Source organism: Colias croceus, chromosome 21 (genome assembly GCF_905220415.1).
Source record: "Colias croceus chromosome 21, ilColCroc2.1".
In the NCBI taxonomy this organism is placed as follows: domain Eukaryota; kingdom Metazoa; phylum Arthropoda; class Insecta; order Lepidoptera; family Pieridae; genus Colias; species Colias croceus.
The window spans coordinates 6,625,255-6,647,474 of NC_059557.1; the positions used below are offsets into that span (position 1 = coordinate 6,625,255).

General features: G+C 38.8%; 1 protein-coding gene and 2 long non-coding RNA genes across 6 annotated transcripts in view; 2 read left to right on the top strand and 1 right to left on the bottom strand.

The window, feature by feature from the left end:
* The window catches only part of LOC123701350, a 105,635-nt gene that overhangs the window by 36,615 nt on the left and 46,800 nt on the right, over nt 1-22,220 (bottom strand). The window lies entirely within an intron of this gene.
* On the top strand, nt 2,728-3,060 carry LOC123701355. Its single transcript, XR_006752732.1, has 2 exons — nt 2,728-2,789; nt 2,914-3,060. It is a non-coding gene; the product is annotated as an uncharacterized LOC123701355 (long non-coding RNA).
* On the top strand, nt 3,521-8,835 carry LOC123701353. 4 transcript variants are annotated; one of them, XR_006752727.1, is made up of 2 exons: nt 3,521-4,002; nt 8,474-8,835. It is a non-coding gene; the product is annotated as an uncharacterized LOC123701353 (long non-coding RNA). The 4 variants fall into 4 exon arrangements; XR_006752728.1 differs by having other exon boundaries at nt 8,477-8,835; XR_006752729.1 differs by lacking the exon at nt 3,521-4,002 and adding an exon at nt 7,077-7,867.

The window sequence follows — 22,220 nt, forward strand, 5'->3', positions numbered from 1 at the left end:
ATGAAATATTTATGTATATCTATAATTTAGAAAGTTCTCACCTAACTTACATGTTCTGGAACAAGAAAGTAGAGTTAGGCTATTGACAAACAATAAAGATTATGTATAATATCATGAGAAAAGTTTCCTGTACCTATTCCTAAATTAAGATATGAATAATAATTTTGAAATAAACCAAAAACCAAATGAAGCTATGGCTTCTTTATATATTACTAGCTGCTCCGCGCGGTTTCACCCCCGTGGCTCCACCCCTGTTGGTCGTAGCGTGATAATATATAGCCTATAACCTTCCTCGATAAAAGGCTATCTAACACCGAAAGAATTTTTCAAATCGGACCAGTAGTTCCCGATATTAGCGCGTTCAAATAAACAAACAAACTCTTCAGCTTTATAATATTACTTATTAGTATAGATTATAAGCAGTGCTTTAAACATAAATAGTCGATTTATTTATTTTATTGTTTCCTGTCCTTGACAATTTGTACGTTTTCACAATTTTTTAAATGCAAAATTCAAAGTTATCGTCTTGAAAACAAGGTTTTTTACCATATATTATGTCAACTTCCGTGGATAAAATCTGTATATTTCCGCATTTTAAACTGTATGTGTTATGTATTTTTAAATATTTAGTTCTCATACATTTTGATTTTTCATTTAGCATTTTTGTCGCCCCGTCTGTCCTGAGAAATTGAATATAGGTACGTTTGAAATTTTATGCTTGTAATAAAATCTACTAGGAAAGAGAATATTATAAAATAGTATACAGAGACGACGTTAGCTACTATTGAGTATGTCTGTGCTATAAACAAGATTATTCTCTGATAGGTAATGTTATCTTTGTAATAACACCACTTCAAGAACCCTTAGAGATAAATTATAAACAAATAAGATTAGATAATTATCACGTATATATCTGTATATGTGTTTTGGCTATAACTACTGAGCTAAGTTACTGAGGATATAATCATAAATTAAAGAATGGTATAAGGAATCATAATAGAGAAATATATACATAATTGACAAAACTTTTAATTAATAATAATGAATTTTATATATCATATTTGAAACTAATTTAATATTAATTCGTATGTAATGACGGACTTCCATATTTCGAAAATTATACATAATGTAAATAACTTATCTTGGTACCTTGTATAAGAATATGTAAAATAATCTTCAGCATTATAAAAACAAATAATAACGTTACATATTATAACAATTATGAAATGTAAAATTATGAATTTCATATGCAATAGCTAACATAATTATCTTGTCAATATAAAATACAATTAAACACATAATAAGAAATAAATACAATCGCTGCTATCATATGTGTTTACTACAAACGACCTTAATAAAATTGATAAGAACGCCTTGAAATCGTAAAAAAGAACAATAATAACAATACGTATTTTCTCTAAAGGGTTACAAAGATTATAGAACTAATCTCATAATACAAAACAATGTTATTACTAAACAGCTTGTTACAGTTTTTAATTGCATATACTTGGAGTACACTAGCCGAGTCTCTGAAAAATAAACAAGACGGCGAATAGAAAATATTATATGCCTCTATTGGAAAAGCAAACATTTTTCTTACGGGCTTAGTAAATGTTTGTAGAAATTGAATACATAGTCGTAATATTATTAAGGGAAAGTGAAAACGATCGTTAACAAACAGCATTTTAACTTAATTTAGTTCACAATATTTCACCGGAAGGAAGTTAGCGCGGAAAGTTTTTTTTTTATTATTATTAATATCTCAAAAAATTGCTCCTTAAATGCTCCATCAGAATCTGTAATTGCTCCACTTCTATAATTATTAGTTTATTTATAATTAATTAAAAAAAAAATCCAAATACTGAAAACTTGATTTCCCTATAGAATGAAAAATATTCACTTTTCATAAAAAATTTTTTTGCAAAAAAATTGCTCCCGATTTGCTCTATCAATTACAAAAAAAATTATTTAATTTTGTTAATTTTTACAATAATTAACTGAAAAACTATGTTTGCATAGTAAACTACTGCGCTGTGACGTCATCAATTATTGTCGTTGCGACGCATAAGGGCCATATTTACATGTATCAGCACTGCAGCGATATGTATAGACCTTAATGTTTATGTTTTCTTATTTATATTATTCACTAGATTTCCGCCCGCGGCTTCGCCCGCGTTTTCATAGGAAAACCCGCATAGTTCCCGTTCCCTTGGGATTACCGGGATAAAACCTATCCTATGTGTCAATCCAAGTTACGGTCTATATGTGTGCTAAATTTCATTGTAATCGGTTCAGTAGTATTTGCGTGAATGAGTAACAAACACACACACATCCTCACAAACTTTCGCATTTATTATATTACTAGCGGTCCGCCCCGGCTTCGCCCGTGGTACATATTTCGCAATAAAAGGTAGCCTATGTTCTTTCTCAGGGTCTAAAGATTGTCTGTGCCAAATTTCATCAAAATCGGTATAGTAGTTTATGCGTGAAAACCATACATACATACATACAAACCTTTCCTCTTTATAATATTAGTATAGAAGTATAGATTAGTAGGATGGTATTACTTAAAAGGTTATTAATTATTATCATGTAATTATTTGGTTCTGATCACAGATCACAGAAACTAAAGGGTTCTGATGAATAATAAGAAATAATTATAATTTTTGTTTTATTGAGTCTTCAAGTTAGGATTGCAGGTTCGAATGATAATAATTTTTGTATACTATCGTATATATTACATATAACATAATATGGAGACATTTCATCATGTCCACAACAATATCAAGGTTAGTAATAAATATTTCTACTATCAATTATCATCAAAGTATTAAATCGGTAATAAGTATTTTTATAATTGAATTTGAATTTCTGTTTACTATAAGAAAAATTAATAGGCACTTTTTATTTTAGGGTGTGAAGGGATTCAGTCAAGGAGTTTTAAATTATTGAAGAGTGGTAATTATTTAGAAGTAGGGTTCGCGAAAAAATTGAGCCCTACTTTTATATAATCACCTGAAAATTTTTCACTAGAGTATAAATAATAAAATATGTGCTAATTATAAAGAATTTTATTTTTGACAAAAGGTTTTACATACAAGACATAACTGCGTTAAAAACAACCGACTTCAAACTTGCACTTGCAACATTTACAAATACAGACAAAAATGCTCATAAAATAAAATACTGGGCCTATCCTAATAAAATTTTTATGGGACCAATTCGACACCATCCCGCATCGAAAAAAGAATCACGTAAATGATTTATTAAATAATTCACAAAACACGAAGATTGAATTTGATATTTTTGGTTTTATGACATTCAAATGCTTTATAAATATAAATTTATAAATATAAAGAATATAAACATTCGATCCCGAAATTATGCGGGTTCGAGTCCCGCCTCGTGATCGAATTTTTTCTATTCTTTATAAATTTATAAAACACGAAGATTTTAAAAATGTAACCAATGAACACAATCAATATTAGATTAATTGTAATGGTGTATAAAAAGTATTATGTGTCTTTCTAAAACACACAGCGTTGGATGAAGAAAGCAGTCTATGAATCCTATATATCTCTATGCAAATTGGGTCACCTTACCAAATATCGATGGATCTTTCACCTCACTAGCAAGAGCGCGTCCCTAGTATGGCATCTGTCATCATCGCCTTTGACGCGCTGTCATCTTCCAAGCTCCATAGCGTTTATGAATTCGTGCGCAATAACATCGCGCAGAATATAATTCTCGAATTCGAATATATATAATTATAATTCTCGAATATTAAGTGTGATAAAACACACACGCGTTAAATTTTAGTGTTTTTCTAGTGAAAAACGGAATTAGTTCCAATACGAAACACAAAAGACCACGTTGTCGGAAGGAAATTCGAAAACCGGTGCTTTGGTATGTATAATAGTGGCGGGAACTCTTTTTCGTCCTCGGAGGACGAGAGAAGTAATGGTTCGTCACTGCCCAAGAGACCGGGAGACGAGAAATTCCGTAAGTACAATCAAACTTGTCAGAACATGTCCGGACTCGTGCATAGATTTTCATCCAGCACGTGGCATACATTTCACAGTATTTGACACAAATACATCAATATTTAGATGTAGGTAATTAATAAAACACAATGCATGCCTATAATGAGATCACTACATTATCATCGGGTTTCTTTATCATACACAGGCACATTGGTTACTGTGTCAAGTATTGCTTTTAACCAGACTTGTGAAATAGCGTTAGGCTACCGAGGTAGAAGGTACTTAGGTATAAGGAATCCACCGTGATCCCCTCTGGCTAACGAGCCCCAGCACTCAGCAGGTAGTGAGGCATCTCAATCACTTAGACCATTCAATTGTAACTACCTCAACAAAAGTGAGTACCTACTACTTAGTGCCCACTGACTACATAAATAATTCAAGACAATTAAGATGTACTTAGATTTTAGATAGTTAGTTACAAAACCTGTCTATCACAATATTCTAAAGAGAAGAAATTGTTAATTAACTATTTTAATATTATTTCAATATTGATACATGTCACATATAGATTTTACATTACTTATTATAGGATATGATATAGAGTGTATAATATGAGCAACAGTCTCACACAATATTCAGTAAGAGCTACTTATTACTGCAAGTTGAGATTACCTAATTTATCTTATGGTAAATAATTCTTAACATAAGGAGCTTATTTTCATAGCCAATTGATACCAGAATAAGCTTTGATTCTATGGGTACTTATTTGAATAGTAGTGAAAAATCATAAGAAATAGACATTGCAGATTATAAGAGGTAGATATGTTTATATACATTATCATCATCAAGGACCCATATTTACTGTATCCCCGAACAGTTGAATGAGATCATTCTTGGTTATAATGTTACTGATGATAATGTTGTTTATCTAGTTCCTTTCTTACTTAAGTGAAAGAGCTTGCCTTAAAATTAACACTCAGGTGTGATAACAATTCTATAATATCAACAGTAAAGTAACCAAAATCTTTGTATTTTTTATTTGTATCTTCTACAAAAATATGTACTGAAAATATGTACAAGGCGTCCTTAGCCATGATTAGCTTAGTATGGTTATGCTGAAAGAACTGTGTCCAGAAAGACCCAGAAAAATATATGCCATACTTACATTCAGATATGCTTCTGGCAATAAGAGCTGATGGCTCCGCCAGGTTGATATTCAACCTGAGACACCTAAATACCTAGGTATTAACCAGGTAATTTTGATACAGATCACAGATTATAACGGTAATTAAACATTTTATCATTTTACAAAGCCAGGATTGTCTTGTAAAATTAGACATCATTGGTAACAGTAATGAGATTCTCACAAGGTCAGGATTGGCTTGTACAATCAGGCATCATTGGCCTATTTTCTGCCTGCATATGGCAGCCATTTCAAATGGTCGCGGAGACCCTACAGGCTGGAGGTGCCCTCCTTCTGTTTTATTTAAGCTATTAAGTTTTGGTCTATTGAGACCGTTGCAAAATTAACTTCACAGGTCTTGTAGACTGTGAGGATTTTGGAAAAGCTTAATTGGCACTACAGCCACATAAAGTGCCTTCTGATTTAGTTGGACAATTATCTTTTGGGTCTACCATGACTAATCCAATTTAACTTCACAGGTCGCGGAGACCATGGAGGTTTTGGTAAAGCCTGATTGGCAGGACTATTCCAATTCAACTTCACAGGTCGCGGAGACCATGGGGGTTTTGGTAAAGCCTGATTGACAAGACTATTCCAATTCAACTTCACAGGTCGCGGAGACCATGGAGATATTGGTAGAGCTTGATTGGCACTCCAATCACAAAAAGGGCCACAGCCCTCTGATTTAGTTAAACTATCAGGATTATTCTAATAATTTAACTTCACAGGTCTCGGAGACCATGGAGATTTTAGTAAAGCCACAGAATGAGCTACAGCCTTCTAGTTAGACAATTATCTTTTCGTCTACAAGGATTGTTCCAATTAACTCTACAGGTCCCGGAGACCATAGAGATTTTGGGAAGGCAGGTTTGGCACATCAATTACAAAGTGTACATTGTAAGCCTGGATACTTGTACCTCATGTGTAATACTATAGAAATGTCTGTGTTATTGCCAGTCCCAAAAGCCTCAAAGATAGAGCATACTGTGGTAGTCATTAAAAGGACCATGTCTTGCACTAAATAAGAGTTGCAGACAGTTCTAGACATCTAACACTGAGAGGACTGTACAGTTGTCGCCTCCAGGTATTTCTCTAGAGTTTCGCGCACAGCAGACCAAGAGAGAAAGGCTTTCCCTCTACATGCTATACAAGACTTAAGAGTTGTGGAAAAGAAACATAGACAGAAATGTAATAGTCTTTGTAAAAGAACAAGTTTCTCACTTCCTAACTACAGATACCGCGGATGCGGGCTGAGTAGGACATCTGAACAGTACTTACCTGTCAGAGAAATGAAGAGGGAAGCAGGGGACTTGGCATTAGAACTTCTGACTTAGATGTCGTGTACCAGATATGCAATAAAAGTGCTTCTGAGTAAATTGCAAGGGGTGCACATCCTGTAGCCCAAGCTATCAATCAGACTTTGGTCGCCCACATACAAAGGTTGCTGACTCTCTTAGCTCTTACAACTGAGTAACTGTACCTAGCTGAAAAGTTGAGAATAACTCTTGGCACGCTTCCAGGACGCCTAAGTGGCCTTTGATTTAGATTGCCTCTCAAGAAATCAACCTGTACCGGAGTGGCTTCTCCTACCTTGTACAACAGGAAATATAATATTTCGGAAGCTCCTGATATGGACCATTTCGCTACCCAAAGGAATGCTTTAGTGCCAAGGCATATTTGCCAAAGCCTGCTCCGAATTTTGCGACATCTGCAGTCGTTGATGGAGCTGACGCCTAGACTGAATATTCCCTTTCAAGGGTAATCCTCCAAGTGCACTAGCGCACCTCGCACCCCGGGACCGGGGCAGATACATAGCACCCAAGGGTGGCTTATGGTTGATATAATAAATAATAATAATATACGGGCATTTCTCCGCAACTCAATGTCAAGCGCCTAAAGATGTCTTATGGTTATATATGGTTATTGACCCGGAAGTCATGAGCACTCAGACCATTGGTGAATGGCCTTACGGCCTTATGGCCCCCCAACTGCTCAGTCAGAAAAAGGGGGGGGGGGGAGGGGAGAAAACAGCCCATTGTAAAGCAAAGGAGAAAGAGCAGTTAAGTAGTGGTGCCCCTCCACAGTGCCAACATATGACCCTCCAAGCAGGAGGTGACTTTCATAATGCAATGCTTAAAAAAAAAAAAAAAAAGAATGCATGTAATCTAGTACACAGGGATTCTATTTAATTGGCTTAAGTCTATCATAAGCAAGCTCAACCTGTTCATGACATGAACATGACTTCTGAAAACCTCAAAATACAGTTTTTTATCACAGCAAGATAAGATTATAACCTGACCAGAATTTGGATACTAAATGGATACAACAACACATTATCCATCAGGTGGTCGGTTGTGAGGAAACTCAGACACATAGATATGCCCAGTGACCCATGTGGAAAGGTTGGTTCAAGTAACAAAGGACTGATTTTCAATCTTAAAAGTAGATAATTGATTCTTATCTAAATTATATAAAGGGGCGGACCCTTTAACCTTGCAACACAAACCTTTATCTCTGGCTAGTTAAGGTCCCTCCAGATCTTAAAGACAGTAAACATAGCAGCCCTGTCCAGCAGTGGCTTCAAGAATGTGGTAAGGGCACCAACCCGTGGAGGCAGTGGAAGGACCATACAGTCAATTATAAAAGTTTTACTGTCAATCAGTCAATTTAGCCAGTGCCAGTGAGTCTGGTTTACTTTAAGGTAACCTGAAACTGTTTAATTTATTATTTAATTCAGTGTAATTAATTTAAGATCATAGTAATGATCAATGTGTAACAAACATGCTTAATGCTTAAGGTACAGTTGTGTTAACATTGCTTATTATAGTTATTTTATATACAGATGTTATTTACTGTAGTATTTAGCCTTAGAGGCTCCATTGTTTATCCTTGGTGACATTGATCTTCCTTTGAGTTATAATTTTTAAAATTTTATTTTTATGTTATTATTTGAACTTTGATTTGTATCAAAGATATAGAGAAATAATTAAGCAGTTCTTAGGTTCTAAGACTTAGTTCATTAGTATTGGCTTATTGAGAAGATTATCTGAGGAGAATAATTTAAAATTTAGAGGATACCTATATGGTTAGTTCTTACAATATGAAAGAAAAACAATTTTTGTTGTTATTACATAACCCCCTTGTATTGTTTTTAGAATTTAAAATATAACTTTATTTTACAATACAACAGGTTCATTTAACATTCTGTAAGGAATGAAATTTAAGTTGTTAATACAGCACTTAGGTATTACAATATTAACAAGATAATTTATTTTCAACATAGCGTTTGTATGTCTTTCTTCACCAGCAGATATCAAACACATCTTCATCCAACGCTGTGTGTTTTAGAAAGACACATAATATTGATGTTTTGCATTAAAACAAAACATGTATTATGTGTCGAATAAAACACACAGCGTTGCAGTTTACTGCTTGCTGATGAAGATGCTATGGAGCTTGGAAGATGACAGCGCGTCAAAGGCGATGATGACAGATGCCATACTAGGGACGCGCTCTTGCTAGTGAGGTGAAAGATCCATCGATATTTGGTAAGGTGACCCAATTTGCATAGAGATATATAGGATTCATAGACTGCTTTCTTCATCCAACGCTGTGTGTTTTATTCGACACATAATACATGTTTTGTTTTAATGCAAAACATCAATATTATGTCCTATGGAATTCTACTATGGGGCAGGGCAGCAGATATAGAAACTATATTTATCTTACAGAAAAGAGCCATTCGCTCTATATATAATTTACGTGCTCGGGACTCGCTAAGAGATCTCTTTAAGAATACTGGTATCCTTACTGTACCATCACATAATATTTTGCATGTACACAAAAACGCCGACTTACACACAAGAGTAGGAGATAAACACTGTTATGGCACAAGGAACAGAAATAAAATTGAAATGCCATTTTACCGGTTAGCCAAAGTTAAAAATTCATTTATGGGTCTAGTTATACGCTTTTACAACAGAATTCCACATTGTATTAAAGAGTTTGGTAGTGCTAAATTCAGGTAAAACTCATGTAAAAAATATATTAGTTCAGAGAGCCTATTATAGCATTAAGGAATATATGGAAGATGAAAATGATATATTATGAAGTTAGATATAAGTTACAGATTATGTAATATTGACATGATTTTAAAAGAGCAACTATTTAATATGATTAATTACCATAAAATGACATTAATAAGTTTTATGCTGGGAATAATAATATTATTATTTAATACTTAGTACTTACCTTATGTTGCTATTAATTATACTCTAACGGCCTTACTAATAAAAAGATAAACAATGGATAAATTTCTACCATTTTATACAATAGCTGTGTCCTGCTCTTGCTCACATGAAACGTCAATCATAAAAACAAGACAGGTTATTGCAATGACTAATCCATTGCATAGCGAATGGGTAACATTTTATTAGTAAGGCCGTAAGAATATCTAGGCGCCATATTTTAATTATTGAGTTTTCATCTAGCAAAATTTCAAGGAACAGATAATTTATGTACCTATTTAAATCATTCTTATTATAGGTATTTTTATAAACATTTCCCTACCCATCCCTAAACTCGTACGTTTATTCGTATTATTAAAACTTCAAGTAATTATCAATTAATTTGTGTTTCAGTCGTTTGTTTCATCTTTCGGTGTCAAGTTGCTATCGTTTGCGTTAGCGGGAACTACCTATGCGGGTTTTCCTTTGAAAACGCGGGCGAAGCCGCGGGCGGAAATCTAGTGAATAATATAAATAAGAAAACATAAACATTAAGGTCTATACATATCGCTGCAGTGCACATGTAAATATGGCCCTTATGCGTCGCAACGACAATAATTGATGACGTCACAGCGCAGTAGTTTACTATGCAAACATAGTTTTTCAGTTAATAATTGTAAAAATTATCAAAATTAAATAGTTTTTTTTGTAATTGATAGAGCAAATCGGGAGCAATTTTTTTGCAAAAAAATTTTTTATGGAAAGTGAATATTTTTCATTCTATAGGGAAATCAAGTTTTCAGTATTTGGATTTTTTTAAAAATTAATTATAAATAAACTAATAATTATAGAAGTGGAGCAATTACTGATTCTGTTGGAGTATTTAAGGAGCAATTTTTTTGCAAAAAAATTTTTTATGAAAAGTGAATATTTTTCATTCTATAGGGAAATCAAGTTTTCAGTATTTGGATTTTTTTAAAAATTAATTATAAATAAACTAATAATTATAGAAATGGAGCAATTACTGATTCTGATGGAGCATTGAAGGAGCAATTTTTTTGCAAAAAAATTTTTTATGAAAAGTGAATATTTTCATTCTATAGGGAAATCAAGTTTTCAGTATTTGGATTTTTTTTAAAATGAATTATAAATAAACTAATAATTATAGAAGTGGAGCAATTCCTGATTCTGATGGAGCATTTAAGGAGCAATTTTTTTGAAAAAAAATTTTTTATGAAAAGTGAATATTTTTCATTCTATAGGGAAATCAAGTTTTCAGTATTTGGATTTTTTTTTAAATTAATTATAAATAAACTAATAATTATAGAAGTGGAGCAATTACTGATTCTGATGGAGCATTTAAGGAGCAATTTTCTTGCAAAAAAATTTTTTATGAAAAGTGAATATTTTTCATTCTATAGGGAAATCAAGTTTTCAGTATTTGGATTTTTTTAAAAATTAATTATAAATAAACTAATAATTATAGAAGTGGAGCAATTACTGATTCTGATGGAGCATTTAAGGAGCAATTTTTTTGCAAAAAAATTTTTTATGAAAAATGTATATTTTTCATTCTATAGGGAAATCAAGTTTTCAGTATTTGGATTTTTTTAAAAATTAATTATAAATAAACTAATAATTATAGAAGTGGAGCAATTACAGATTCTGATGGAGCATTTAAGGAGCAATTTTTTGAGATATTAATAATAATAAAAAAAAAACTTTCCGCGCTAACTTCCTTCCGGTCAATATTTCTTATGCATAAAAATATTTTCTTAATATTTTCCTACATAATTTTTAGTGATTACAAAACTTTATCATTTATTTTCAATAAATTGTTAAAAACAGTTATAAATCGTCAGTAACTTGACCCGCCAGCCAAGAACGACAAATAACCTTGTTTTTGCTTTATGACATCTTCGTTTCGTATAAAAATCGCATAATTCTTGTAAGAAAATATAGCTAGGAATAAGTGCCAGCCTGCGAGCCTGCAAGCTCCATTTATTATGGAAAACTATACTATACTTATTTGCAAAAAAAAATCAATACACGTGCTATTCGTAGATTCATAGTTAAATCTGGTATAAAATATCTATTATATGTTAAATTCTATACAACTTATTACAAACTAATTTAGATTTTATTATGATATGTGATAGGCACATTCCTACAAACTATATAAGACTCATATAACAAAGAATCATGCCACAAAGCACAGAATAAAATAGTTAATTTTCAGATAAACAATAAACATCAATTTCTTTTTACTACCTAGCGCGTTAAAATATTCTAATGGAAACTCCCAAAACATTTTTAAAAAACTCTTTGATATTTCTTTGTACCCAATTATAGCCTTGTTATGAAACCTTGTGATCAATGTTCTACCAATGAACACTATTACAAAACATCACGATTAACTGTGAAAATTTACGGTTAAATATGTAAAATCAATGTACTGTGTTGTTTTCTCTATCAATACATTTACATAAATACATCTCCAAATAAAAATATCGTATAATTAATAGCTAGTAAAGTCTCTAACATAAGTTTAATATTTGCCGAACAAATAAATCTTAAATCGCATGTCTTCATATGCGCCAATATAAACAACCAAATATTATTAATGCTTATTTATATTTGTTTTGTTTGGAACAGATTGTATTTATTTAAGGATTGTGCTTTTAAATTTTTCTCATATTTACATTTGCATCGATATTTAGTTACGATGAAAAATGGTTACTGAAGTCTAAATAAATATTATACAATCATTTTCATGATTTGATAACAATGTTTATCAACGTAAAGGTCATATTTTGATATTCATTTATATTAATTTTACTGGCACGTGTATATTTTTTTCTTATGTTTTTTTTTTTTTTTAATCAAAGCCATTTGTCTAGTAGACACTACCGTAAATGTGTAACCAAAATGTATACCATATTATAAATAAACACAGTTTCATGTACAAAATTCAAACCATTGTTTAGTTTTGTCATTATTTTAAATATCCGTAGAAATACTTCAATATACAACAGAACAGCTGTTGTTTTGTGGAATCTTCTGAACATATTATGAGGCCATTGAAATATAAATATAGGTTGACTGAATATTACGTAATTGATATTTTTTTAAGCGTATTTATTTATTTATTTTTATTTATCACACTTTATGGCACAAACAATATTAGGACAAAAATAACATTAAAATACTAAAGAAAGGCATAGTACAAGAGGCGGCCTTACTGCTAAGCAGCAATCTCTACCAGGCAACCTGATGGGTATGAAAGTATAATATGGATTATGGATATGTCACAGCATAAATCTTATCTGGGAATCGAAATTAGAATCTAAATTACATAAATGGTGATAAGTTATATTACGATGGTTATCATTGAATTAATATTTATTTATTAAGATAATCTAATCCTATGCGATCAGAATTGAAAATTATTAGGTACAAATAGTTTCTAGATTGTAGGCAAACTAAATAGGTAACTAATCTAACTCAGACTGAAAAACAAACATTAAATATGGTGTGTAAACTGTAATGTGATAAGATAGAGTTGTTTACAAATGTCTCTTGCGTGGTATAAATACAATTTTTGAATGAAATCCTTGTTCACTTCGCGATTAAATATAATTGTAATTTATATGTATTGGTTATTGAAAACTGTACACGTGTAACGTTTCTTAGTTAAATAATATACTTAATTCATTAAAACATAATAAAAACACTCATCTTGTTTTATTATAATTATTATCTATTATATATTGTTGTCAAGTGATAACTGAAAACTCTTCAATAAAAATACTTGTTTAATCATTAAAACATTACCACACAAACTTACGTAATGTCGTATTCCAAAACAAATTCAACATCAATTTTGCATTAAGTCCGTCAAAACAACTCGATAATATTTTCATTGTGTAAACAGTGTCCCAGTTAATTCCATCACGTTTCAAGTATAAACAGATAAATCCTCCATTATCCATAGTCAAAAGCCCATAGTTTAAAAACAATGACATCATAGTTAATTCGTACGTGCGCTAACAGTAAAGCTTTTGAAATGGATTAGTAAAAAAATACTAAACACCATTGCTTCTAGCCTTGAATAACACGTGGTTTTAAAAAATAAACGAGTCGTAGGATGCGCGGCAAACCCGTTTTGGGCACGCGTTGACATTTTTAAAGTGAAACTTTTATTACATCGCCTCAAACTTTTTGGTCTGTGTAGCGCATGTCGCGTGTATCGCGGCAACCGAGTAGGTATTACCTACTCGGCACGCGACATGCGCTACACAAAGCAGTGTTTCGAACCGTTCGAACAATTTCATTTTACCGGGGTTTCATAAAACCACACCCTTGGATATGTCGTCATGACCTCACCTTCACCGAGTAGGCCGAGTAGGTAGACCATACCTATTACCGAGTAGACCAAGTAGACTGCACCTTCGAGTAGACCAAACCTATTACCGAGTAGACGAAGTAGACCGCTCCTTCGAGTAAACCAAACCTATTACCGAGTAGACCAATTAGACCGCACCTTCGAGTAGACCATACCTATTACCGAGTAGACCAAGTAGACCGCACCTTCGAGTAGACCAAACCTATTACCGAGTAGACCAAGTAGACCGCACCTTCACCGATTAGTCCAAGTAGACCATACCTATTACCGAGTCGACCAAGTAGACCACACCTTCGAGTAGACTAATCCTATTACCGAGTAGACCAAGTAGACCAATCCTATTATCGAATAGACCAAGTAGACCACATCAATTTCCGAGTAGACCAAGTAGACTGCACCTTCACAGAGAAGACCAAGTAGACCGCACCTTCACCGAGTAGACCAAGTAGACCGTACCTTCACCGAGTAGACCAAGTAGACCACACCAATTTCCGAGTAGACTACATCAATTTCCGAGTAGACCAAGTAGACCGCACCTTCGAGTAGACCAAACCTATTACCGAGTAGACCAAGTAGACCGCACTTTCACCGATTAGTCCAAGTAGACCAATCCTATTATCGAATAGACCAAGTAGACCACATCAATTTCCGAGTAGACCAAGTAGACCGCACCTTCACCGAGTAGACCAAGTATACCACACCAATAGACCACATCAATTTCCGAGTAGACCAAGTAGACCGCACCTTCACCGAGTAGACCAAGTATACCACACCAAATTCCGAGTAGACCAAGTATACCACACCAAATTCCGAGTAGAACAAGTAGACCGCACCTTCACAGAGAAGACCAAGTAGACCACACCAATTTCCGAGTAGTCTACATCAATTTCCGAGTAGACCAAGTAGACCGCACATTCGAGTAGACCAAACCTATTACCGAGTAGACCAAGTAGACCGTACATTCGAGGAGACCAAACCTATTACCGAGTAGACCAATTAGACGATGATAATGACATGGTCTGTGTAGCGCATGTCGCGTGACGTACGATAATTATTATCGTACAAATACGATGATAATGAGATGATATGATAATTTCTATCATGCAAAATTCGTGAATTTATATTATGTCACCTATTATGAAATTTTGACGTGTTTCATATCGAACTTTCATGGGAACAGTGAAATTATAATATTAATCTGTGATTAATATGTTCCTAATAAAGCTGTAACGGAACGTAACCATTTGACATGCTATGTTGTTCATACTTGTATGATAATTTTTAATGTTAACATTCACAGTACAACTGTGTTTAAAATGTACTGAAATAGCTAAACCCATAATTTTTAAAAATCTGTTTATATGTTGGGTATAGAATATTACTCATTTGTGAAAGTGCTCCACGCTATATTATTTGTGTTTAATTTTTGTCAGTGTTTTATGTAAATGTTGTTATTTATTACAGTGAAACTTTTATTTGCTTTTGGTAAATGACGACACAGCTAGTGAGTCCAAAAAACTGATCAACGAGGAAAAAAGCAAAGAATAGTGCAAAAAAATGAATGACGATGAATTAAATTTAAGCCATAAAAAACAGAAAGTGAAACTTTTATTACATCGTCTCAAACTTTTTGGTCTGTGTAGCGCATGTCGCGTGTATCGCGGCTGCCGAGTAGGTATACCTACTCAGCACGCGACATGCGCTACACAAAGCAGTGTTTGGAACCGTTCGAACAGTTTCACTTTTACCGTGGTTTCATAAAACCACACAACATTTTTATTTTTTAACTTCCAAACCCAAGCTTTGTATACGGGCAATGGTGTTCTAAAATAACTGTTTTGTTAAATATACAATTCCAGACCATTACATGAATTAATTAAATTACTAAAGTAGAGTCAGATAAATTGAAAGAAATATTGATTTATCAAAATTTAATTGATTTAACTTTTAAACGTTTCATTAGAAGGCATATTGGATAACAGCGTAATCATAATAAAATAGTCAAAACAATATTCATCGTGCCTTCTTTAACATTAGTCTTAGCAACAATTCTGGCCTCTCTGGCCTCCAACCGAGACATTATGAAGATGTATGAAAATATTGCCTGTTTTTTAATTTTTATCTGTGCTTACAAAATGGCGCGTAAGATACCGAATTACCAGCACTGACAGATTTATAGGTTATTTACAGGCGCGAAACTGTACGCTTTGCATTCTAACCACGTGTTTACACGGCTGATTGTGGGATGTTCGTGATCTAAAATATATCCCTGGGTCAAAGCCAATCTCATACGCACGTGATACAGAAATACGATTCGGGAATTGACACTTTTAACTTTTACAATTTCTGTGATTCACGCGCCAATTTGAAGTCTACATAATTTTTTATAATACTAGCTGACCCGGTTAACGAATAACGCTGTACGGGGTACAGCGTTATTCTTTAGCCCTTACCTTACGCTGTAATTATTAGACCTATCGAATATAGACAAAAATTTCATACAGATTGGTCAAGCCATTTCGACGGAATTAGGTTATACACAATAAACAATTACAATATTGTGGGATTACCTACCATTGCACGACATATTATTACCGTGGCCGTGGCACGACCTAGGAATTTGAGTAAAATTAAATCGTAAATAATCTAGATCAGCTGTTATTTTTCTTAACGTGAATATTTTATTTATTTAGCATCTTGAATGTCTATAATATCTTTAATATCTAATCATAAGGTTATCATCATCATTTCTAACAAAATAATAGATCCTCATTACACATAATATTATAATAGAGTCCATATTAACAATGAAGTATGAACCAATTAAATAATCCACACGAACCATGAAAGTAATATAAAGTATCTATTTTTAAACAACCATTATACCTTGAAATTTGCGAGAATTACATGTATGTTTTCGTTATCAAATTGTTGCTTGGATCGAAGCTATCGCATTTTATAATCTAATGCGCATAAGTGTTTGTAAATTGAATAGTTCTGATTACTTGAGGCATGTTCAAATGTACTGAACGTATACGATATATTTTATCTTTTTTAATATTGTTACATACAATAATTGATCAATGGCGCTTCCTGTTTGGCAACAATATAGATCTAAATTGTACGAGATGGTATGTAATAGCATTGAAGGCAATTTAAAAGTCAGCTGTTTTATATTATACTGAAATGAAATGGAGTCTAGCCACAGTCTAGAATTTGTACTGGCAGCATACAAAAATAAATTACATTTTTATTCAATAAAACTGAATCAAAATGGATCATTTTACGTTATAGCTTGCGTAGGATAAAACATATTATATTAAATTGAGATCCATTTGTATGAATTGAGAAATATGAAGTGAGCTCGAGCGAGAGGTAGGACTTTGACATAAATGAAAATCTGCAATAATTATTATGTAGTATGGTATTATATTATCTGTAGCATTATAGTATACATATGAGTATATTGTAGGCTTATGTTCTACCCGTGTGGAGTTTCTGGTCTCCCATCGGGCGCGTCCCCAGGTGGCGGATAGGGGCAGGCCCCCCAGATATGGGGGGTACCGGCTGCTCAGCCGGCGCGGACCAAAACCAGCGAGAAGGCCGGAGGGCTGCTAAATAATACTCCTAGGTGATGGTATGTGCGCAGCATCACCTAGTACTGGGGTTGGGGCCGATGAGGCCACTATGGAGCCGAAAGGGCCCAGCCCTAGATAGCGGCTGGCGGGTTTAACCCGGCAGGCGTACTGCAAACTGGAGGGGAAAGGAGGAGATGATGGAAGCAAGTATAAAAAACAAACTACCCCAGGAGGGTACCACCAAAAGTGGAGAATCCCTCCCTGAGTCCAACTCAGGCTGCCCCACGTATTCTGGGGGGGGCAAAAACTTGCACAAATTTACCGACACTGAGGAGGTGGGTTCCCGGGCCTCCTCGGTGGCAAAAACTACTGGACTGACCACTGGCAAGCGAATCATGGACGTCGATAAGCTTAGCGAAACGGAACGTGGGGTGGAGGCGCGCACCCAAACGGGGCGCGTTGAAACCAGAAGGAGAAAGACTGGAACTAGTGGGCTGTCCACGGCAACGTCCGTAGACAGTCTCATGACGGTTCAGTCATATGAGGAGGATAGACTGTGGGCCAAGCGTAAGCGGTCCTCTGGAGCGAGCTGCTCAGGCTCCTCCACGGAGGAAGGCCGAACACGGCAGGCCAAGAAAGCCTCGAAAAGGGGCAAAGGGCGGGGGGCTGCAGCAGCTGGGTTCTGTGTGGGTACAGCCTCAGCAAGAAAGACCTTAGCGGACATGACAGCCGCTAGGAAGGCCCTGTCACGCGTTAGGAGGGAATCGGAGCTCGAGGCTAGCGAGGAAACGCAGGTCTCCCGAGCCTCTCGAGCCGGTACCTCTCGCGCCGGGGAATCTGTTGACGGACGTGTTGTGGACGATTCTACCGCAGCCCTCCAACGTCGAATAGAGGAGAGCCTGGATGCCATCGAGCAGGTGCGCGCCAAATCGTCGAACCTAAGGGTGGCGTTTAAACGTTCGCTTAAGGATGCTTCGGACACCATTCAAGAAGCGGTGGTGCTTCTTGCTCAGCGAACTGTATCGGAGGAGACGCGGCAGCTGCAAGCTGCGAACAGTCAGTTACAGGCGGAAGTCGCGGGCCTCCGAAAAGAGATGGGAGAAATGAGGGCCATCATAGAGGCCGCACAGCCCAAGCAAACGCGCGTGGACTCTGATCTGACCGCGGAGATTTTGCGGCAGGTTGGGGGAATGGTGGACGCCCGGTTGGAAGCGTTGGACCTCCCTCCAAAAAGGCGTGTAAGGCCTCCATTGGCGGGGGATGGCAGGGTTGAGGGAATGGCGGTTGGGAAAGCCCCAACCGAGGACTTTCCTCCTCTTCCGTCGCCAAAGCCCCCTAATAGGGCGCCAGCAAAAGGTGCTGCACCAGCAAAGGCGAGAAAGCCGGAACAGCCTGCTGCGCAGCCTGCAAAACCGGGTCCAGCTGCAAAAGCCAAGGGGAAGGGCAAGGAGAAGGCTGCACGGCAGCCGGATAAGACCAAGCCTGCTGACAAGGCTGTGCCCACCACTTCTTCTGCTCCCCAGTTGCAGCAGCGGCTGGAGCAGGAATGGACGGTCGTCGGAAAGAAGGGCAAGGCGAAAAAGAAAAAGAGGCCGGTGCGGGAGCGCACGAGGGCGCAGAGATTGCGTAATCCTTCGTCCTCGGCTGTTGTAATTGCTCTGCAGCCAGGCGCAGAGGAGCGAGGCGTCACCTATGCCTCTATAATGGCTGGATCACGCCAAAAGATTGATCTGGCGGAAATCGGTGTAGGTTCGCTGCGGTTCAAGCGTGCCGCGACTGGAGCAAGGATTTTAGAAATCCCTGGTGCCGCAAGCTCAAAGGAGGCAGATGCTCTCGCTGCAAAGCTGCGGGAGATTTGGGACGAAGGCACCGTCAAGGTTTCCAGGCCGGTGAAATGCGCTGAAGTGCACATCATCGGCTTGGACGACTCGGCGGCTGTTGAAGATGTCGTGGCTGCGATTTCTCGGGCAGGAGAATGCCCTACAGAACACGTCAAGTGTAGTGGACTGCGCGTGGGCTCTCGCGGCTCGACCTCAGCCTGGGTGAGCTGCCCGATAGCCGCGGCAAAGAAGGTGGCACAGGTGGGCCGTGTCCAAGTAGGGTGGATCTCTGCAAGTGTCACGCTTGGCAGGGTGAAGCCGCAGCGTTGTTTCCGCTGCCTGGAGGTGGGGCACGTAAGAGTCGCGTGCAATTCGCCCGTAGACAGGAGCAACGTCTGTTTCCGATGCGGAGAAACAAGCCACAAGGCCGGGGAATGTTCTGCCTCCGCCGCTCGCTGCGTTCTATGTTCCGAGGCCAAGCTACCGGCAGGCCATCGGCTCGGGGGCCCGGCTTGCAAGGCTCCCAAGCGGAAAAGAGGAAATCAGGGACGCGATGGTCCAGGTACCGCGCCGTGTCCTTGTCCCGCGCCCGCCGAGGCGAATGTGACGGTTAGCGAAATGGAGACATAGTAATGGCTCTACTCCATTTCCTTCAAGGCAATATCAACCACTGCGCCGGAGCTCAGGATCTTTTGCTCCAGAGTCTGGCAGAGTGGCGGATAGATGTGGCGGTGGTGGCTGAGCCCTATTTCGTGCCTTCCCGGGACAACTGGGCGGCCGACTTGGATGGACTGGTGACGCTAGTAACGCAGGGCGGCACAGTAATGGAAAGGGTAGTCCGGCGGCGGGGTTGTGTCTCGGCCTCGATCAGTGGTAACACAGTGATCGGGGTCTACTTCTCTCCCAACCGTAGCCTGGATGAATTCGAGCGGTTCCTGGCAGATCTGGGGGAACTGATTGACCTCGCTCCTCCGCAGCCCGTGCTTCTGGCCGGAGATTTCAATGCCAAATCAATGGCATGGGGATCATCGGTGAGAAATGCGCGGGGTGCGGTGCTGCAGGACTGGGCGGTCGCAGCTGATCTCTCGGTCGTAAATCGCGGGAGTGAGCTAACATGCGTGCGGCAAAGAGGGGGCTCCATCGTCGACATCACCTTCGCTAGCCCCCCCCTTGCAAGGCGAATTAGTGACTGGAGGGTTGTTACTGACGTAGAAACGCTATCGGACCACAGATACATCCGCTTCAGCGTCTCTGCGCCATCCGCGTTTCGCGGTGAGCCTTCCCTAAATGATGGACGTCCGCGTTGGTCGATTCGTAGTCTCGATAGGGAACTCCTAATTGAGGCCGCCATAGTTCAGGCATGGATCCCTGCACCGCGGATCGCAACAGTAGAGGACGATGCAGCGCGGATGGCTGATGCGATGGCGCAGGTGTGTGATGCGGCTATGAGCAGAGTACGCCCGAATCCGCACAGAAGACCGATGTATTGGTGGTCCGCCGAAATTGCCCAGCTACGCGCATCCTGCGTGGCTGCGAGGCGGGCGTACACCAGGCACCGGCGCCGGAGTGGACGGGATGAAGTGGAGGAAGCGCAACTGTATGCCTCCTACAGGGAGTGCGTTACCTCTCTGCAGGAGGCAATCAGCAGCGCCAAGGATAGAGCATGGGAAGAGATGCTCGAGGGTCTGAACCGAGTGCCGTGGGGTCGGCCGTATAAACGGGTGAGGCAGAAGCTCCGCCCGTGGGCTCCGCCCCTGTCTCAGTCTCTCGAGCCCCGTCTGCTAGAACAGGTTGTGGTGTCTCTGTTCCCGGACCGGGGAAGATATTCTCCTCCGCCGATGGCGGCGACACCTGCGTCACAGGAGGAGCTTGCAGAAGAAATCCCTGCCGTTACCCATGAGGAGTTGGAGTCGGCAGTTACGCGGCTTAAAGGGAAGAACACTGCTCCTGGACCTGACGGGGTACCTGGCCGAGCGTGGGTGCTAGCGTTGGAAGCCCTCGGGCCCCGGGTGGAGCGATTGTTTTCGGCCTGCCTTGAGCGGGGACAATTTCCCCGTAGGTGGAAGACAGGGAATTTGGTCCTGCTAAGAAAGGAGGGGCGCCCGCGCGATTCGCCCTCAGCGTACAGGCCCATTGTATTGCTTGACGAGGTGAGCAAGCTTTTTGAGCGCGTTTTCGCAGCTCGCCTCGTCAACCATTTGGAGGGAGTGGGACCAGACCTCAGCGGGAACCAGTTCGGCTTTCGCCGTGGTCGGTCCACACTCGACGCGATATCTCGCGTGAGAGCCACCGCAGAAGATGCGGCTGCTAGTGGAGAAGTCCTCCTGGCGGTGTCTTTGGACATCGCCAACGCGTTTAACACCTTGCCGTGGGGCAGTATCCTGCAAGCTCTCCACTATCATCGCGTGCCGGGCTATATGGTGCGACTGCTGCGGTCATACCTCTCAGATAGGACTGTTGCGTATCCAACCCGCGATGGATGGAGTGAGAGGGAAGTGTCGTGCGGTGTCCCACAGGGGTCGGTCCTCGGGCCTCTCCTGTGGAACATCGGGTACGACTGGGTCCTGCGCGCCACTAACCTCCCAGGTGTTAGCGTAACTTGTTACGCCGACGATACTCTGGTGACTGCGCGTGGGGCCACATACGAGGAGGCAGCTTTATTAGCTACCACGGGAGTTGAGCAGGTGGTGTGCCGCATCCGGCGGTTGGGTCTAGAGGTGGCGCTGGAGAAATCCGAAGCCATCTTCTTTCCCGGTCGCCGGAGGCTACATAGCGCGGGCTCAGAGATTCGGGTCGGTGGGGTAGCTATCAGGGTCACCACCACCATGAGATACCTAGGCATCGTGATGGATAGCCGATGGAGGTTCACGGAGCACTTTCGTCGCCTCGCCCCCCGTCTTGTAGGGGCGGCCGGGGCACTGGGAAGTTTGCTGCCAAACCTTAGAGGCGCTGGGGGTGGGTGTCGTCGGCTATACACTGGCGTAATCCGCTCCATGGCCCTCTACGGGGCCCCTATCTGGGCAGA